Genomic DNA, 20,718 nt, shown 5'->3' with positions numbered 1-20,718 from the left:
ATCCCTTGACAGGATACACCACTCACTGAACAGATAGGAAATAATCTGTCAATACTGCTTAAGCCTCAAAAGTAAATGTTACGTATCCGATTACGTTGAACACAAAAAGAGAGTCACTCAAACTTATGCGGTATCTGTCATGAGATCAAAATGTCAACAAACATTTCGGACTATCAGCAGGGTGCGTCATACCAAAAGCACATGTTACAACAGGTCTCCAGCAGTTTATGCTTGTAGTAAGAGGGGAATAACGGGATCAGGTGGTCAGGCTCACTGACTTGGTTGATGCATTTCATCGTATCCTATTGGGGTAGATCGATGCTCATGATGTTGTTGACAGGCTTGTCTGGTCCAGACTCGATTATTTACAGACCGCTGTCATATAGCTGGAATATTGCTGAGTGGGGCGTTAAACAACAAACAACCGGAAGGTTCAGCCACAATATACATGAATTACCACTGTGCTGACACAAAAATGTGGACACTTCTCTTTATTACCAGCTAACATACCACACAAAATTTAAGAGAGGTCTCTTCAGGCTGGAATGTCTCCTACTCTGTGTACATATCATCCTCCAAAATACAGAAAACAAGATAATAGGCACCAGTTTAACAATCCATGTATCTAACCATACACACAGAACTGGCATCAGGGGCTTCACCCAATCACATTCCAGCATCTTGGCGTGCTATACTTCTGTTATTACCATAGGTTGCTCAGAGTGACCTCCAACACAAGCCAGAAATAATGGAGTGTGTCAGACCTCATCCTTTTATCTCTGGCAACCCTGGAGGAAAGCATATGTTATACAGCGTATTCCCCACCAGTGATTACAGGGCCGTATCATGTACTTGGAACCATGCCTGGCAGGGGCAACTAATTCCACAATTAGTCAGCTAAATTGATACCTTGACAAAAAAACACCTTCTGTCTGGTTCAACTCCTGGGTTCGTTTATAAACTCGTTTAAAGGAGGAGGTGATTATTGCTCTGAGAAAATGATAAAACTTGTAACCCACGGTACATTTTGATGGTAAACCGATCAAGGTTGTTTGTTCATTGTTTAACACCGCACTCAGCAATATTCCAGCTATATGACGATGATCTGTAAATAATCTAGTCTGGACCAGACAATCCAGTGATTGACATGTGCATTGATCCACGCAATTGGAATACGATGACATGCAACAACCAAAGTCTGCAAGCCTAACCACCCGATCTTATGACAAGCATGGGTTGATGAAGGCAAATTGTAACTCAGAATCTTCACGGGACTCAGGACTCGCCTCTTACAACAAGCATAGTTGCCTTTTACGTCACGAATGGGTTGCTAAAGACCTATTCTACCCCGGATCTTCACAAGTCTAAACCGATCAAGAGTGACCCTCTAAGTTCAACTAACTTCAAATTTAAGGAAATATCCTTCAGTATTCTATAGTTTGGAACTTGGATTGGGCCTGAACATTGATAGCATGTAACGACACCCTCTCAACAGCTTAAAGTCATACTTGGCCCCCAAATACCTTTGACATCAGAAAAACTAACTTGGGCCAGTACAGCAGGCTAGCATTACCTTACATCCCTCAAACGTAGTATTCATGATTTCAGATTTGGCTTCTTTTAACATTAAAGTAATTTCTCAGTGCTAACCAGGTCACAAATTACAGTGTCTTGGACCAATCTGAACTGTGGAACTTGTATGAGTGTCAACATCATAATTGCTATCAGAAAACTAGGCATAAACAACAGCATGGTAAAGGGAGTGAGTGAGTGAGTGAGTGAGTGAGTGAGTGAGTGAGTGAGTGAGTGAGAATGGTTTCATGTGGCTTTTAGCAATATTCCAGCAATATCACGGCGGGGGACACCAAAAAGGGGCTTCACACATTGTACCCATGTCGGGAATCAAACCCGGGTCTTTGGTGTGACGAGCAAACATTGTAACCACTAGGCTACCCGACCGCACCTTTCTTTATGTAGAAATACTCAACATTTGGAAAGTCCATAATCACCAATACCACATCAAAACATGGCCTGACATTGGTTGCTCATCTGAGCAAAGGAAGCAGTGTTAAGTGTGATGATGCTCAATGTTTATCATACAACACCACAACAAGACCTGTTGTGGCATATGTTGTCTGTATATGAGCAAACAGAGCAGTGGTAAGCATGCTGACTGTCACTGTCGTCTGTGTTACCAACACGGACATGACATTCTTGAAGTTCATAGCCTGTATAATCACTGTTTACCCTTTGTCAAACAATACTCCCTTAACCAGGATTAGCACAGATGGGGGTCTTAAACAAGGCTAATTCACACATTATGCTGGTTTTCAACTGTGAACTTTAGCCGACATTTTGACTAGCACTGTAATTGCTGTACAAGCATATTGTAAGGCGATATAATATTGTGTCCCAACATCAGACTGGATGCATAGGTAAATATAGTGAGTGGCAGGGCAATATGACATTTATACCCTTGCAGTGTTGTTAATGCCAATAACACTGAACTTCCAATGTCAATAGTCTGTCATTTGTCTCAGTGGAAGTTGTTGCATGCCCCTGCCTTCCTTGATATCCATAGTTACAATTCACAGCTGGCCAACTCTTATTCTGAATTTGAATCTCTATATTCAGTGATTTACCAAAGTGAGTGAGTGAGTGAGTATGGTTTTACGCCACTTTTTAGCAATATTCCAGCAATATCATGGCGGGGGACACCAGAAATGGGCTTCACACATTGTACCCATGTCGGGAATCGAACCCGGGTCTTCGGCGTGACGAGCGAACGCTTTAACCACTAGGCTAGCCGACCGCCCCGATTTACCAAAGTAAAAGTAGTTCATTTTGTCATTGCAGAAATACACCATAATGCATAACCATAACCCCCCTTGAGCACCAACACAATGATGCTGAAAGATTTAGGACAATACTCAGGTCTTGGATTCCAAGCAATGATTTGCAGATCTGAGCTGACAGTGAAAGGAGGCAAGACTTCAAAGAAAGTTTTGGAACATTAGCCACATTGTTCCCCTATCAAAGCCAATTAGAAGAAACTGTCCCCTTTCACCTTCCCAGTTCCACTTACAAGGTACAGTCTATTGATATAGTCCCCCGTGAAATTGATCACCATGTCGGGACATATGATCACTGAGCAGAGTATACAGAGGTTATACTATAGTTGACCTAAGCCACAGGCTACCCACCCCTGTGAAACAGCAATTACATCCATGCCCACGCTGCTAGACCTACGATTACCAGGACATTTCAGTCAGGACAGTCAGTCGTCTACAATGTTTCCCAAACATATCATCTTCCATTCACAGAGAGGTATGCAGAAAATCACCTAATTTCCCAGCACAATACAGTCTGTATGCCCTGACATTCCACAAAGATGATAGCCCTGTACAGGTGAAAGAGTATGTCTCATGTCCAGTGCTGGAGGCCATGTTAGCAGGTGACACAGACACAGACACACACACACACACAGACAGACACACACACACAGACACACACACAGACAGACAGACAGACAGACAGACACACACACACACACACACACACACACACAGACACACACACACAGACACACACACACACACACACACACACACACACACACACACACACACACACACACACACACACACACACACACACAGACACACACACACACACACACACAGAGGCAGGTGTAACTATAATGCTCAGTCAGTGGAACAGTTCATAAGAATATTTGCTGTACACCTGACCTCAAACAATAACTTAAAGGATATTAGAGATACTGATGAAAGCACAACTGACCTCAAACATTATCCGCAGGTTCGCAATTAACATAAGTCTGCTAGATCAAGACAGTGAAGTTCAGGATTTATTTAACACCGCACTCGCAATATTCCAGCTGTATGACGGCGGTCTGTAAATAATCGAGTCTCGACCAGACAATCCAGTGATTGACAACATCAGCATCGATCTACGCAGTTGGGATCGATGACATGCTTCAAGCTTCAGCAAGCCTGACCACCCGATCCCATTAGCCGCCTCTTACGATCAGCATAGTCTGCTTTTACAGCAAGCATGGCGACATGAAGATCAGGAAGGACTATTAAAAGTTCCTTGAGGATTGCCACTTCTTCTATTTGGTAGATGGTTCTCTGTAGCAGATCATTTCTGCTGACTAGTGTAAACAATAATTAGTTTCTGACCCTGAACTCTGTGGATGGATGGACATCAGTTTGCCATACAATTGACACAACACGTTTCAAGTTTCAAGAATTTATACTGATGTGATTTGACTGCTGATCCGAACCCTTAACTATCCCTTTATTGTTTTAAATCCATCGAGGAATGACACCCTATTTGTGTGATATGAGGTATCAATACTCAGTACAGACATGGAAATTTCGCAATTGTAACTGAAAATCAAATTAGTCAGTTTGCTGGTCGAAAAAGGGGAGATTACTCTCAAACCTATGCATCACAGTGTAGGCCATTTGATTGACATCTTATTCTACTTTCCCATGCCGTATTCCTATGTTTAATTACTTCCTCACTTAAACTTTAACAGTTGGATGCAGGAAGCAGGAGAAAAAGGGACTCCAACAAATGAGTTTTCCGTGACAATGCAACATGCCTGAGACATTGCTGGTGCTGCAAGTTACTGTTTTCAGTGTGCACTGAGAAGTGCAGGTTCCGTCAACAGGGGAAACGTGGCAAGAAAACCTAACAGACAGGAGCATCGTTAGGACAGTTTTTATGCTGCGACAAAAAAGCAAAGTTCAAAACTACCTCAAACTGTTGTTCTTAAATAACAATTTTGACATTTTTTTGCAGTCAGAATAACAGCAATGTTGCTGGTAAACAAATGCAGGGAGTTTACGAGTAACGTGTGTTCACAGCGTAAGGTGCACAGATGTACAACTGATCTCTCACCAGGGATACACCAGCTCAAACATACTGCAACTAAAAAGACTGCCATTGGTTCACATCTGAAGATCCTTTAAAATTCAAAGATCTCAACATCAGCCTTGTCATAATGGTGACTCATTCATATGTATTTAAAGGCAAACAAATATTAATCAGAATAATGTCAGAGTGAGTGAGTGAGTGAGTGAGTGAGTGAGTGAGTGAGTGAGTGAGTGAGTGAGTGAAAGTATGGTTTTACACCGCTTTTAACAATATGTCAGCAATATCACGGCAGGGGACACCAGAAATCTGCTCCACACATTGTACCCGGGAATCAAACTCGGGTCTTCAGCGTGACGAGAGAACGCTTTAACCACTTAGTCTGCCGACCACCCCCTGACTCGGGAAGATGATAGTCCTAGAGCAAAGATTGCTTTGTGCAAGATGGCCAGGACAAGAATCTGTATAAAGTTCGCCAGAGATGTTCCTTCAATATGGAGTGACTCACCAAACCTCGCAGTCTTCCAATAATGGAAGAAAACAGCAACCTATGTGCATAGGTGCATGCATGAGTGACTGAGTGAGTGGGTTGTTTAATTTTTCAGCAATACATGAAACCCTAAAGTTTCAAAAATATTGTTCTGATCTGAACAATGTCTCATCTGACTAAACATCAAATATCCCTCAACCCTATATGCATGCACGATTGGTACCAAGTCGTCACCTTCAACAAGTCATGATTCCTGGCCCCAGATACTCAGGTTTCCTCTAACTGTACCCAACACATCTTCATCATCCTTAAAAGAGAAGTGTTAACTCTCTGAAGTTGGCTCCTCCAGACAATCAGTTAAGATAAGAAACATCTTCATGCCATGTGATACGGAACAATAGATCCCGCTGCTGATGTTGGCAGCAAGGATAAGCAACTATATCCCTAGCACAATAAACAACTTACTCCAGGTGAGTGGGGGGATTATAACACTGGAAATACATTCAACATTCCACTCCAATATTTGCATTTTTTAATCCTGTTGAGAGCTACTGCGGTACATAAAATTTCGCAAACATTTTTCAGCATAGCACAAAACAACAGCAAAGACAAATAAGATTTTGAAAAAAATTTCAAAGCACCAAAAACATTCAACAGACAATGTACAAAGAAGCAATGTCTAAAACTAACAGTTTCAGTCCACTAGTTCTTATAATGATAACATATATCAAACCCCAAAACTGGCAATTTTATACTCATCCTTATGACACCTTAACTATTGGGCAGTTTCACAAGGACTACAGGACTAGTACCAATTTCTTATGCTGAAGAAGTACATAAAAAATTTACATAAAATTATCAGTTCTTTGGGTGTGTTGTATTTTTTCACTGGCTACACAGAAATTTCTACATAGAAATTGGCACTAGTCCTAATAGTCCTTGCCAAACTGCCCAATAGTTAAGGTATCATAAGGACTAGCAGAAATATGCTCTTTTTAAGGTATTTATATTAGCTGTTACGTACTGCATATCACATGAGAGTGAGTGAGTTGGGTTTAACGCCGCTTTTAACATTATTCCAGTCATATCACGGCGTTATCACATGAGAAATATTTGCAGCATTAGAAATTGGCACTAGTCCTATAGTCCTTGCCAAACTACACAATACTTAATGTTTCATAAGGACTAGAAATTTGCCACTTTCAAGGGTTTTGCTATATGTTATCATTATTAGAACCAGTGGTCTAAAATTGTTAGTTTCTAACGCTGCTACATGTCGAAATTCGAGCAATTGCTAATGTCCAAACAATCATGCTTGCTAGACTGAAACAAGCAAGGGATATCCGGTGCTCCTGATGTGTCAGGTTAAGTCGTCTGTCTGCATCAGGTGGAAGCTCTTCCCCAGGAGCAGCACATCAGCCTCTCCTTCACCCATGGAATACAATCAGTCTATCAACAGACATCAGAAAGATCTGTGTCAGGTGATACACAACAATAACTCCCCAGCGCTGCAGCCAAGGCACCTGGTATGGAATACAGCACTGTATCTACCTGGCTGATATCAACACCTGCACATCTGTACATCAACACGGGGATGGAGCCAGCACCCTCTGTAGCATGTTGCAGCGTGAGAGAAGAAGGGGAAGGATATACACCACTTGTCACACTCACACAAACAAAATATCATTTCTCTGCAATAATGTTATTACTGCCTTTACTACAGATGGTTCTTACAATACCTGGCCTATTTCACATTCACAGATACCCAAAGGACAAATATTTAATGCTGATTTAGTTGATTCAGATTTCTCACTCTTGGAGGTGACTTTCCTCAAGGTTATCTCCCCTTGGTAGTTGCAGAGCTTCAGTCAACAGGGTTAGTGTTTCACACTGGTGTTTTCCACCATAATATGCTGTTGTTGTTATTGAAGTAAAAAGGCTGTGGCCGGTGTGAGACTTTATGCAACCTAACAGGACATATTTGGTAATAGTCCTGCCTCCGTCAAGGCTATGAAAGCCTCATCAAGCTCTCCTACTGTCAGTGGTGTTGTTATGGCAATAGGAGGGCACCTGCTGACATCTCAGCTGTCACCACCTGGAGGTTACCCTATGTTAAAGTACATCAACATACACTGTGATGACTGACACCTGTCAGGTGCGATACCTTCACAATACAAGCACTGACTTTTTCATGGCCGATCATGCTATTTGTTTGACACATATTCAGCTACCGGTTAATTATGGTTAGGTCACAGATGACATATTTGCCTAATGATTCACTGTCTCAGACACCAACTATTCAATATTTCCCTATATTTCACTGACTTCTGACAGCAACTATTCAATATTTCCTTATATTTCACTATCTCAGACACAAACTATTCAATATTTGCCTAAGGATTCTTTGACTTCTGACACCAAATATTCCGCATTTGCCTAATGATTCACTGACCATTCAAGTGTTATGAATGAGTACTGCTTTAATCCTTGAGATAAATCAGTTAGTCCACTGCTCAGTTGAGAGAAGTGAGGGGAGAAAATAAGTTGGCTTTCCAGATCATCATACTTGTGGCTGAACCAGGCATTCTATACCAGAGCTCAGGGCCTGATCAATGATCCTCACTATCACGGCACCCTGCCACTCAGGTAGCACACTGGAACCACCCAATGCCGACATGATGGCAAATCTTGGAAACTCACTAGAGACCAAGTCACGGTACCCTGACACAATCAGCCAGGTCCCACATTGTGACTACCCAATGCAGAAGGTGCATGCAAGTCAATCCTACGGCAAATCTTGGCAACTCACTAGAGACCAAGTCATGGTACCCTGACACAATCATCCAGGTCCCACATTGTGACTACCCAATGCAGAAGGTGCATGCAAGTCAATCCTACGGCAAATCTTGGAAACTCACCAGAGACCACGTCACGGTACCCTGACACAATCAGCCAGGTCCCACATTGTGACTACCCAATGCAGAAGGTGCATGCAAGTCAATCCTACGGCAAATCTTGGAAACTCACCAGAGACCAAGTCACGGTACCCTGACACAATCAGCCAGGTCCCACATTGTGACTACCCAATGCAGAAGGTGCATGCAAGTCAATCCTACGGCAAATCTTGGAAACTCACTAGAGACCCAGTCACAGTACCCTGACACAAGCAGCCATCAGTCTGCTGTCACTACAAACATCAGTTACTTCACTGACCTGAGCTCCCTTGGAATCCCTGTACAGTTCTGAAATATGAACACTACTATTCCTGTTAAACACACTACATTTTCCTTTCAAGACCAACAGGTGTTAGCACAATGAAAAAAAGTTCCCAACAGAAGAATCTTGTGACACACTGTAATAATTCTGTTAACAAATATAGCAAGGACATTTCTGTACAACATGCCCCATCACTGCAGATCTCATTTAGTACACCCGCCCAGCACAATCTCCCCCAGTGCATGAATCTCTGCACTATGGCATTCTTCCGTATTGCCGAAAGACACTCTGCATTTCTTGGCATGGGAACATGTTTTATTGCATGAGTAGGATGCAAACGTTACGGGTGTTATAGCCTGGTGTATAATGATGAATAAACTTATTGCCAGTTAACAGTCATCACAGTGACATGAAGGGATAGCAAGAATTACGTAGAAGCTGATTCATGTGGGTCTGCTACTGGTTGAGACTTTGTTAATACAGGACTATTTCTTCTAGGATAATAATAAAAGTGTACTATACATTCCACTAAGCCCAGTAGCCATGCAAAACCAGTGTTATAAGTAAGGCAGTGGGACACTGTACTTTCCAACCTTCGCTGAGCCAACTCTTCAACCATTGGTTATAAGTGAACATTAATCTCACAAAACTTTACACTTATCATTTCCAAAATCCTACAATAAACCAATACAAATACAACCTTCAAATCAAAACAAAAAAGATTAAAATCGTCACAAAATCAAATTCCTTTAATTTTAGATATGTATATTTTTGAATCTGCAATTAGGAAATTTGACTGAAATATAAATTGTATCTGAAATACCTCTTACCTCATGTGATTAATCATACCCTGTAATATCCACCCCTTTGTTCCATCACCTGGTGTTTTCTGTGATTGCAGCATGTTGCACTGTGCCATGTAACCACATAAAACTAAGACTCTCCATGGTGTCACAGTGAACACACAACCAAACAGACATTAACAGCCTGAAACTATCAAGTTATAATTGGAGAAATTAAATATGTGCTGCAACAAAGCTGCACAAAATCCATAGTTTTACCTGAAAATCTCCCCGAATCAATACTATCCCTTTGTGGAGTGGAGAATCAGGCGATGGTTCAGCCTCACAGATGCCTGACAAAGGCCAATCAAAAAAGCATCCAAAGATGCCCTATTACACAACTGCTTTCATTGAGAGGGTTGTGGATCAATACACAGCAACTCTTGCGAACTGTTGGCTGCCGAGGTGTCAGTGAGGGCTTCTACATTATTCATGCTGTTATATTATATCACTCCAATGCCAGGAACAGCGAGGATGTCACATCACCCTGTGCCAGGAACAGTAAGGATGTCATATCACCCCTGTGCCAGGAACAGTAAGGATGTCATATCACTCCAATGCCAGGAACAGCGAGGATGTCACATCACCCTGTGCCAGGGACAGTAAGGATGTCACATCACCCTGTGGCAGGAACAGTAAGGATGTCATATCACCCCTGTGCCAGGAACAGTAAGGATGTCATATCACCCCTGTGCCAGGAACAGTAAGGATGTCATATGACCCCTGTGCCAGGAACAGCAAGGATGTCATATCACCCCTGTGCCAGGAACAGTAAGGATGTCATATCACGCTGTGCCAGGAACAGTAAGGATGTCATATCACCCCTGTGGCAGGAACAGTAAGGATGTCATATCACCCCTGTGGCAGGAATAGCAAGGATGTCATATGACCCTGTGCCAGGAACAGTAAGGATGGCATATCACCCTGTGCCAGGAACAGTAAGGATGTCATATCACCCCTGTGGCAGGATCAGCAAGGATGTCATATGACCCTGTGCCAGGAACAGTAAGGATGTAACATCACCCTCTGCCAGGAACAGTAAGGATGTCATATCACCCCTGTGGCAGGAACAGCAAGGATGTCATATCACCCGTGTGCCAGGAACAGTAAGGATGTCATATCACCCCTGTGGCAGGAACAGCAAGGATGTCACATCACCCGTGTGCCAGGAACAGTAAGGATGTCATATCACCCCTGTGGCAGGAACAGCAAGGATGTCACATCACCCGTGTGCCAGGAACAGTAAGGATGTCATATCACCCCTGTGGCAGGAACAGCAAGGATGTCACATCACCCGTGTGCCAGGAACAGTAAGGATGTCATATCACCCTGTGCCAGGAACAGCAAGGATGTCATATCACCCTGTGCCAGGAACAGCAAGGATGTCATATCACCCCTGTGCCAGGAACAGTAAGGATGTCATAGAACCCCTGTGCCAGGAACAGCAAGGATGTCATATCACCCCTGTGCCAGGAACAGCAAGGATGTCATAGAACCCCTGTGCCAGGAACAGCAAGGATGTCATATCACCCCTGTGCCAGGAACAGTAAGGATGTCATATCACCCCTGTGCCAGGAACAGCAAGGTTGTCATATGACCCTGTGCCAAGAACAGCAAGGATGTCATATGACCCCTGTGCCAGGAACAGTAAGGATGTCACATCACCCCTGTGCCAGGAACAGCAAGGATGTCATATGACCCTGTGCCAGGAACAGTAAGAATGTCATATCACCCCTGTGGCAGGAACAGCAAGGATGTCATATCACACCTGTGCCAGGAACAGGAAGGATGTCATATCACACCTGTGCCAGGAACAGTAAGGATGTCACATCACCCCTGTGCCAGGAACAGCAAGGATGTCATATGACCCTGTGCCAGGAACAGCAAGGATGTCATATGACCCCTGTGCCAGGAACAGTAAGGATGTCATATCACCTGAATATCACCTTTGATGTCAAATCAAAGCTGAAGTTGTGAAAGAGGAAACTGATATTTGTCTTTTTCGACTGTGAAACTGCCATCTAAAGAAGCACTGCCATGCTTCCCACTCCTTACACATGCACACTCACATATTAACGGGTCCTTGGGAAGATCTTCCCTTAACAAAATAAATACTACAACTGACCCCAATTACACAGAAGCCAGGTGAAGATCAGTTTGTGCACCAGCAGCAGCTGCATCAACTCTCAGACAGACCACACAGAGGCAGAGCCCCTGTGACACTGTCACAGCTTTCACAGGGTCATCGTTGGAATGATATTGGGTCTACATATCTAGGGATCCCTATATCTTTAACTTTTTACATAAGGGTTAAATCAAAGACCCCTTGACTTTCATGCTTCATTTTGAACACATCAGCATCTTGTATCACAGCAGTGTAGACCTGCCTTATACAGTACATGTATGCTCACATAACAAACATAGAACACCAGTGTCTGCAAAACATCAGCATCTTGTATTACAGCAGTGTAGACCTGCATAATGACATACACCCATCCTCATTAGGAAACTCTTACGACAAGCATGGAGTACTTGGGACCTATTCTGCCCTGGGATCATAACTGGGAAAAAAAAAAACATACTGTGTCCACAATGAGTGACTGCATCACCCACTGGACCACCAGCCCTGCCACAATTAACAACATATGTAATAACAAATGTGATCAGTTAAGAAAATAGGATGTCCCCTACTACACTGATTGGAAATGATGTGTTGGCAGACACCAGTAGTCCGAGTTAGAAGAAGGATCTGTATCTGCTGACTTGTAAGGAAAAGGAGACTGACTGAGTCTAGAAGCTGAGGACGCTGACCCCAGCTGGCTTCAGCAGGGACTTGACCTCCCTCCAACCCTCCTCCATCTCCGTATCCCACTACTGTAAGGTGATATTGATTCATATTGTGCCGGGACATTACAGCCCCTAGCTATATATTGTATTGCTTTCTGAAACTGTTACTGTGACAAACAAGACACAACTATCAAACAAATAAAATTCTAATTTTATCATTTCTTAACTCTTTGTTTAAAAATTTTGATTCATTATCCAAAAATGTAACGGTCTTCCACGGGCAACATCTTCTATGAGATATCACTGTAATGAAATTGCATCACAGTGCTTTGAAGACTTTTGAAGACCATTGAGACATCATCCGTTTCCATGACATCACAATCATCTCTCTGCCTCTGAAACTGGATAGATGCCCTTTGTCCTTCCCTAAAGACTGCTTATTAAAGTTTACAAACCAAAAATGTGTTGGAAGAATGATTTGGGATAATAAATAGAATCGCGTGTCTTTTGATTTCAAATGAACCCGAATTAATAAAAACATTGTGTGCTGATACATTATTCTGACGCCAGAAAAAAAAGGATGAAAATGCTCTGTGTAATTTGATACATCTAGATTCATTCCTTATTCCTCAAGTGAACAAAAAAAATTTCAGTCTGATAATTTCAGTCGTTCAGAAATTTGAATTACATGTTCAAAGTGTTCAAAGAGAAAACCGATTATCCGTACTTTAGCATTGGACAAGAGGGAGAGGGAGGATAAGCTTTACCACAAGGCTATCCCACTCCCATGGAGCCCACCTCCGTGGTCTAGTGGTAGAGCATCCGCCCAGAAGGCCTGGGGTTCGTTCCCCAGCCACTTCATTACAAAAGACGTTAAAGATGCTACTTGTTACCCTTGAAGATCCGGAGTAGAATAGGTCTTCAGCAACCCCTGCTTGTCGTAAAAGGCGACTAACGGGATCGGATGGTCAGACTAGCTGACTTGGTTGATGCATGTCATCGATCCCAATTGCGTGGATCGATGCTCATGATATTAATCACTGGATTGTCTGGTCCAGACTCGATTATTTACAGACGGCCGTCATATAGCTGGAATATTGCTGAGTGCAGCGTTAAAAAACAAACCAACCAAACCAACTTGTTACCCTAGATGGTGCTTGGCATTAAGGGGCAAAAACAAGGACTGGTCTGCTTGGAGCCAGAATACTGTGTCTGAATGAGGAATTCTTGTTAAACTGAGACATGGTATCTCATTCAGCTAGCACTATAAAATCGGCTTTAGTCCGGACTAGTACAAGCAGCCACACACACGCACGCACAGGCACGTTGCTATATAAGTGCAACAATCTTGGACGCGACTTTAAACCCCATTTCACCACAGTGCTATGCAGGAGGAGCTGGGGAGCTCCACAGGACTGATGCAGCCATTATCTCAGCTGCTGCTGCTGCTGCTATATCCTCACCTACAGCACCCACAGGTAGGCCGCATCAAACAGCCTCCACTGCATCCCCCTCCTCCGTGCTAATGAGTGCAACACACTTACAGGAAACATTAAAACATTCCTTTTTTTTCATTTAATTGAAGTTCCAACATTGCAAATAATTTATCTCATATCTTCTAACAGTGAAGTGTTTTCCTCAGAGAGAACATGATCAAAGCCAAGCATTTCATTTTCTAAATAACTTCCTCCAGTCATGTCTGACATCACCACGAGATGTTGTAACTGTGGCTGCGGCAATAGTGACAGGACGGAAACTGGACATTTGTAGTCAGTTCACACTCTTGCCTTTGGTGGGTGGGTGAGTGAGTGAGTGAGTGAGTGGGTGGGTGGGTGAGTGAGTGAGTGAGTGAGTGAGTGGGTGGGTGGGTGGGTGAGTGCATGAGTGAGTGAGTGAGTGAGTGAGTATGGTTTTACACCGCTTTTAGCAATATTCCAGCAATATCACGACGGGGGACACCAGAAATGGGCTCCACACATTGTACCTGGGAATTGAACTCGGGTCCAGCGCGACGAGCAAATGCTTTAACCACTAGGCTACCCAACCGCCCCCTGCCTTGGGAAGATGATAGTCCTAGAGCAAAGATTGCTTTGTGCAAGATGGCCAGGACAAGAATCTCTATAAACTCTGTCAGAGATGTTCCTTCAGTATGGAGTGACTCACCAAACCTTGCAGCCTTCCAATAATGGAAGAAAACAGCAACCTACACATGACCCAGTGTCTCCTGCCTGACTCACTCCGACTTATCACTACCCACCATCACACACTGACTGGGGTAATCCTCCTCCCCCACCCTATCCTGACACTGAGCTCCACACTTCAACTCACTGCCAACAATGGACACAAAAAGCAACAGATCCACTATTGATTTCAACTCATGCTGCGGCTCTTCTGCTACCGAATCCAAAATTCAATTTAGAGCTTTTTCAAAATCTGTGTGAAGAGACATCTGTTGATAACAAGGCATTAGCCTACAGCTGAATGAGTGAGCATGATGTCAACTGATGTACTGGGAAACCTTGTTAGTACAGACCCTGGGTCCTTGGTCCTTCTGGGACAATTACTGTTGGAGACATGTTGATGTGAGGAAAGGGCTATTACTACAAGAAACCATGAGTCGTTAATCCTCATACCGTATTCGCCATAGTAAGCGCACTACTCCAATAAGTGCCCCTGACCCTGAACTTCTAGACTGTAAGTATTGTTTAAGAAATCTTCATAAACGCCCCTTTTAAGACCGAAAATTGTCTTTATTTTCTTGCATACATCATAGATTTGCTTAAAAACAACAGCAGCGTAGAAGAGATATATATACATATATGTGCCTAGTAAATAATGAAAGGATTTTAGTTTCATCTACGTTTGAACTAAGTTTGTCCACTTATAACTGCTCGATGTCTGACAACAAACTTACTGATAAATTAGCAATGTATTGTTACACCCTAATCTATGTCATTGTCACACATTCCCAATGTTACTCCTGAAGATCCCGTTAGAATTGGTCTTCAACAACCGCTTTGCAACCATGTAATTCTTGTGGCAGGCATGGCATCTTTTTTTCAACAGTCTGAAGCATTATTATGAATTCACGAATTTGGGGGGAAAATTTATTTTTTTCCGAGATGGAAGACAAGGGGTGCTAAGCAAGGACCAGCAAATCAAGTGAACTACACTATAACCACTATTCCAGATCCCCTGTTGTGTGGTCTGAGAGGCTGATGGGAAGTAGATGATGGACAACAAACAGACCAGAACACATAAGCTTCCTAATTAAACAACGTACAGGACTTAGAACACACACAGCTAATTAGTGAGAACAAACCTCCTCAATGTACAGAGTCCACACGACCGCTAGAGACTACTCCGAGTTTACTCAGATCTGTCTTGCTGCAAGGTCAAGGCCATCCAACTGTCAATAATCCACTGGTGATCACAGCTCACACTCAGAGTTCGCACACATCACAATAAACCCCTTGTCTGTCAGGTTACAAAATTCACTGGAAATGGCATGAAAAGCGTATCACATGTCCAGTCAACCACATGGTGACATGGTAATACTGCAATCTAAATACCAGCAGCTATACGATACTAGACAGTTTAACACTTGCCACACAGAAACAGAGTCACTGGAGCTTGAAGTTAAGGAATTATTAACCTGTGTACTTAACAGGTTCATCCCGAACATGCACTATCTGACCCAACATGTGACATTAACACACACAAACCACCAGCATCATGGCTTAAGGACAGTTCGATTGCATTAACACAGCACAAAAGCAAAACCAATTCAACAAATGGAGCATGCCAGATTGTGTTAAACTTGAAGAAAGCAAACAGCGTATCAATATTGACAAGTGGGGAGATATGACTCATATCATCAATACGCCCGTTTCCACATCAATGCCGTCCATTATGGGTGTTTAAGAGTACCAGCCTAATTTTAGGGTTGGAAATTGGTTGGAATGTTATCAATGATCATTTGTCAAAACCAATTCATATTAATCATCCATTCATAATAATAATCAATCAAGCAATCGATCATCACTACCTGAACATATAACTCACATCATTGTCAATCCATTCCATTATTCGTACAGGCTTTCATTCCTTAGTGAAATTTACATGACCATAACAATGGAAGTGCTTCCAGAATCAGATATTTAGTGGTGAAATAGACAAACTACAATGACATAGATATCCAAACTGGATAACACTGTAGTAAAGTGTAATTGTGCCAGCTAACACATAACTAGTTCTTATCGAGGACATCCTATCTGAACTGGGCACCCACACCATCAGGTAGAAGTCGTTGTCAGCCCACTTACATGACTGAGCTGTGAGTGTTGGAAGCCGATCCACTGGTGTATTGTCCACACCTGAGTTGGTAAACTCCAGCTGAACTTGTTATATCCACATGTACCTAGGTACATAAACACAACATCCACACATGTCGACAAAGTCTTGTATCACCTTGTCATGCGGCCCACACAGCTATGTAACCCTCAAGGTAAACTCCAGGCGAATAAATTACTCCAGACACAAAGAAATCTTCTACAAAGGAGGCTGAAATATGTGAAGTGTTTGTTGTATGTTAAACGCAGTCACTACCGCGTTGGGTGAGAGTTGTCATCACAAAGGCCAACCAGATAGCAGACAGACTCTCAGTCCGAGCTGATTTCCTCAATCTCAGCTCCTGTACACAAAGACAGGCAAGCTTGGGAATTATCATGCGTATCTCACTCCCATTGTCAGCCATGATTCAACATTGTGACATCAGTTATCAAAGAGGCTGATTTATTCCTGAAACATGACTGCCTTGCAGCTACAGGTTTCTCGGAGATCTAACTTGCTGAATCTTAGGATGCAACAGTGGAAGCATGTTCGCTACGGAGGCTGATCCTCGTCTCCTGCAGCGGTGAGTTACCACTGTTACAGCCGGTGAGCTGTAGGGGGTAATGGAGCATGCCTCTCATTAAGCGTAATTGATGAACACAGCACAGGAAGCCTGGACCACGGGCTACTACCGACATTCCCCGGAACATACACCACTACCCTTTGTGCAGGCAGATACCTCAGCAACCAGTATTTATTTCACATTAAACTACTCAGGTGAAGAACATTTAGTATTTGATTAAGATATGAAGTGGAACACGTTTATGTAGAAATCTAAAACGAGGATATATCCAATCTGGAAACTGGTGCTATATAAATTTACATATATAAAACTATATGAATTAATATCACCAACTTGTAGATCTATGTGACTATGGCCATGACCAGTGATATTAAAACAGAATCATCAAAACTAGGACAAGAGAAGAAAATAAAACCCTAAAACATTCATCATTATCTCTGAAATCATCTATAACAATATTCTTAATCATCTACGACACAAACAGATTTCATCACCTAAATTCTCAAACGATATTATTCAGTATTAACAAAGCTTCCTCATCCACACTGCCCAACTCCTTGAGACTGCATTCATACTGCCCTCTATCAATTACACATCACCATCAACAAGGCATTGTATACCAACCTGTAGAGAACTAGTCCACCAAGGTGTATGTATATCCAGTTATTCCCCAGTATCAATTTTTCTCCACACATCACCATCAACGAGGCATTGTGTACCAACCTCTTGCCAGCTAGTCCTCGGAGGTGTGTATATATCCAGTAATTCTCCAGTATGAGCTGTCCAGCAAGACAACACTGTATGTAGTGGGTGATACTATCTAGTAGTGTGTTACGAGTGTTTATGCCCGTCTCACCCACAGACTCTCCTACACACACATGGCCTTCATTTCCCCTGCTATACTTCCCACTTCTCCTCAATGAGCAGTTGGTCACTTCATTATACCACACACTCGGGATCATGCAGCTGCCTCATTATAACAAGTTAGCGAACATTTGTTTTGGCCGTAGTGAATTATCTTGGATGAATTAATTAATTTTCAATCAATTTTGATATCGGGTAAACATTTTTGGGGGCCATTTTGTATTTTTATGGATGAAAAGATCAATTATGAACAATTTCAATAAGAGTACGGCTACAACACTGATACATTGGTAACAAAGAACGCTATGGATACAGCTGGAATGTCCTATTAGCAGCAGCTCTTTTCTTTAGATTACGCCTCATATTTCTGACTTAATTTTTATTTGTCTGCAGTGTCTTAGATTAACACTTAGTCTCTGAAAATACATAACTTTGATAGAAACAAACAACTCTGTTTAAACTGTAAATGAGCCCCAGTGAGATGGGAGATTCAGAACCTGTGAAAAATCTAAACTTGTTTCATTAGGGCTATTATACCAAGCATTACAGTAAAGGCTGGACTGAAGGAAAAACACTATGGTATAGGGACTCTAGGACAGCCTAGTAGTGTCTCTGAAACAGCAGTTATTTGTTACATAAAGATTTTAGTGTAATTCCACAGAAGGGTGAATAAATATAACCAGACTACAAAACATCACAATAGAAAACATACTGAGTAAATTTTAAAGAATTTTTCTTGTATAACACTGCACTCAGCAATATTCCAACTGTATGATGAGATAACCCAGTGATTGATATTAAAAGCATCGATTCACACCACCGGGGTACAAAACACTCAGTGAACCCAGTTAGTTGGTGTCTAAATTTAAAACAAATAGAAGCAAAGGATATTTCATCTTCCGTCCTCAGATACTAGGTACCACTTGCTGTACAAGGATATCTATCGCGATACGCATATGTTCGTCAAATCCTGTGGAAAGTTACTTCATGACTATAAATATTACAGAGCAGGGAAAGGCTAGCTATAGACACAAAAAGTCATGTACGTTTTGGTTATTTTGAGTCATGAACTTGAAACGCTAATTACAACACATTTTGCAGTATTTGACTGACAAAAAAGCTTGAGGGGCATTAAATGAGTAGTAAAAAAGTTATTTCAGCAAGTGTATCGTCTTGTATTGATACAGTCAAAAAGTATGTTTAGAGTATCGTGTCATTGCATGAAAACTCACGATGCACCCATGTATTATTTCACACCCACAAACATGTAGCATAATGTCGGTCCTGATTTCAATGAACAAGGACAGCCACAGTCTCGACACAAGCAGCTGCACCAGACCTTGACGCTGTACAGACACAACACCCTGTACGGAACCTGCACATGTGTGCTCCTCAGTGACACAGGTGGCTGAACACGGGTAGCTTCAATACGCATTCCTCAGTGTAGGTTGTAAACAGCGTACTGTAGTCGCTGTAATGGTATCAAGGGTCCTTGGTGCTTACAAAATTGACAAAGGGGAACTTATAAATATCATACACAACAAGTTAAACATGTTTTTAGAGATCAAGCAGTTAAAAAGTGAACAAAATTAGTTCAAACATTCAAGATTATTGCCCACAGCTTGTGCTAGTCCAGGCTAATGCTGATCTTATAGTGCTAGCCCACTGAGATAGTGAGTGAGTGAGTAAGTGAGTATGATTTTAGGCCGCTTAGGCAATATTCCAGCAATATCACTGTGGGGGACACCAGAAATGGGCTTCACACATTGTACCCGTGTCGGAAATCGAACCCGGGTCTTCGGCGTGACGTGCGAACGCTTTAACCACTAGGCTACCCGACCGCCCTTACGCTTCCATGCAGCTTCCGATCACCAATATCACTTCTCGGTTACCTCACATGACTGGTTAATTCCGGCTTGTTCTAATGATAGCAATGCAATCATATTTAGCATTGTGTTTCAATGATGAGTGTCAAGGTAATGCAAGCGTTGCTTGTTATCAAGCTGCGTTATTGCTAATCATCATAACAATAACATATTACGTTTTTAATAATCAATACTGGATTAAATCATGAAACGATACATGCCACACCGTGAGACTCCCAATTTAGTGACAGTTATAATTTGGAAGCATTAACCTGTTTACGGGGACACGCCCCATATGCCCCAAAGACATTTCTTCAGGATTGAGATGTTATGATTGTGACAGTAGTCATGTTCAAGACATTTCTCCCTGAGTTCCAGCTTACTAAAAACTGAGGGGTGGGGTGAGTGAGTGAGTGAGTGAGTGAGTGAGTGAGTGAGTGAGTGAGTGAGTGATGTTTAATACTGCAGTTATTGCTGCACAATCCAGCGATTGACATCATGACTCGCATTGATCTACATACTTGGGATACGAAGACATGCATCAACCATGTCAGGGATTCCCTGCCTGACCACCCGATCCCATTAGTTGCCTTTTACGACAAGCATAGTCGCCCTTTACAGCAAGCGTAGTCACCCTTTACGGCAAGCATGGGTTGCTGAAGACCTTTTCTCTACCCTGATCTTCACGAGTTTGGCCATGTAATTCCCATAAGCCCCACATGTTCTTCATAATCATCAGTAGTAGAAACTTGGACAATACTGAATACGACAAGATGAGAGTTTGTGGCCATGAGCCTTCAATGCAAAATATAATCGTTTTACATGTACAGAAATGAT

At 42.4% G+C, this 20,718-nt stretch overlaps 1 protein-coding gene across 10 annotated transcripts in view; it reads right to left on the bottom strand.

The window, feature by feature from the left end:
• LOC139458423 (rho GTPase-activating protein 32-like) overlaps positions 1 to 20,718 on the bottom strand; it is a 178,535-nt gene that overhangs the window by 106,744 nt on the left and 51,073 nt on the right. The window contains exon 1 of one of the 10 annotated variants that reach the window (XM_071239852.1): positions 17,777 to 18,033. The exons of 8 other annotated variants lie outside the window; for them this stretch is intronic. The gene's annotated coding sequence lies outside the window, so the exon portion shown is untranslated. Of the gene's footprint in view, positions 1 to 16,562; positions 16,658 to 17,776; positions 18,034 to 20,718 lie in introns of those variants that run through there. One more of the 10 variants, XM_071239855.1, reaches the window with a different exon arrangement.

The sequence above is a fragment of the Haliotis cracherodii genome, unplaced genomic scaffold (assembly GCF_022045235.1).
Source record: "Haliotis cracherodii isolate W230 unplaced genomic scaffold, xgHalCrac1.p SCAF_12, whole genome shotgun sequence".
Lineage (NCBI taxonomy): Eukaryota > Metazoa > Mollusca > Gastropoda > Lepetellida > Haliotidae > Haliotis > Haliotis cracherodii.
The sequence above is the reverse complement of the archived record's forward strand: the minus strand, read 5'-3'. Positions and strand labels throughout refer to the sequence as shown.